The following is a 656-nucleotide window of genomic DNA, read 5'->3' as shown; positions in this document are numbered from 1 at the left end:
TCCTGACTATATGCAGGTCATGATTGAGTGCATTTAATGTGATTGAGGCGAATTGTCCGTTTTGCCCTCTGTCAACCAACCGTTTGGAGGCTCTTTGTCTTCGCGTCCAGGGTGGATTTTCTTCCTTTAAATTCACGTTCCCCAGCCGTTTCAGGAATTTTTCTTGCCTCTTGTGTTCTTCTTCTCTGTTTCTAGTTTTTCTTTGTTTCTGGTCATTTCTCTTTCAAGCTGTCTTGGAGTCTCTGACCTTTCTAGCGTACCATTCTCAGTGAAGGCTTTTGAGGAATCCTACGTTTAGCTTCCTTCCTCCTTTCACTCTGCTCAGGTACTTTCTCTCTATTTCAACTCTGGTTTGGTTTTTGTTTGCATTTCCTTTTGGTTTGAGTTTGAGCTTAGTGGTTGTTCTTAGCTGATGTGATGGGAAAGCTTGTTCCCTTTGAGTTTCTATTCGAGAGTGTCGAGGGAGGTTTTCTGCTTGTTTTGATTTTGGGACTGGTCATGAGTGCTCCTGGTTCATCTTCAGGTCCAGTCTCTGGCCGAGGTGGCGAGGAGGACGAAGAGGTGGTGAAACAACTGCCTCGAGCTGTGCAATACTCGTTTTATGGGAAAGAGTATACCGAGGAGGAGAAGCTTCAGTAGCTTCTCCGCAGTCCTCG

Source organism: Gastrolobium bilobum, unplaced genomic scaffold (genome assembly GCF_033153095.1).
Source record: "Gastrolobium bilobum isolate Gb01-03AN ecotype WA unplaced genomic scaffold, APGP_CSIRO_Gbil_v1 utg88233, whole genome shotgun sequence".
NCBI classification, from domain to species: Eukaryota; Viridiplantae; Streptophyta; class Magnoliopsida; order Fabales; family Fabaceae; genus Gastrolobium; species Gastrolobium bilobum.
The sequence above is the reverse complement of the archived record's forward strand: the minus strand, read 5'-3'. Positions refer to the sequence as shown.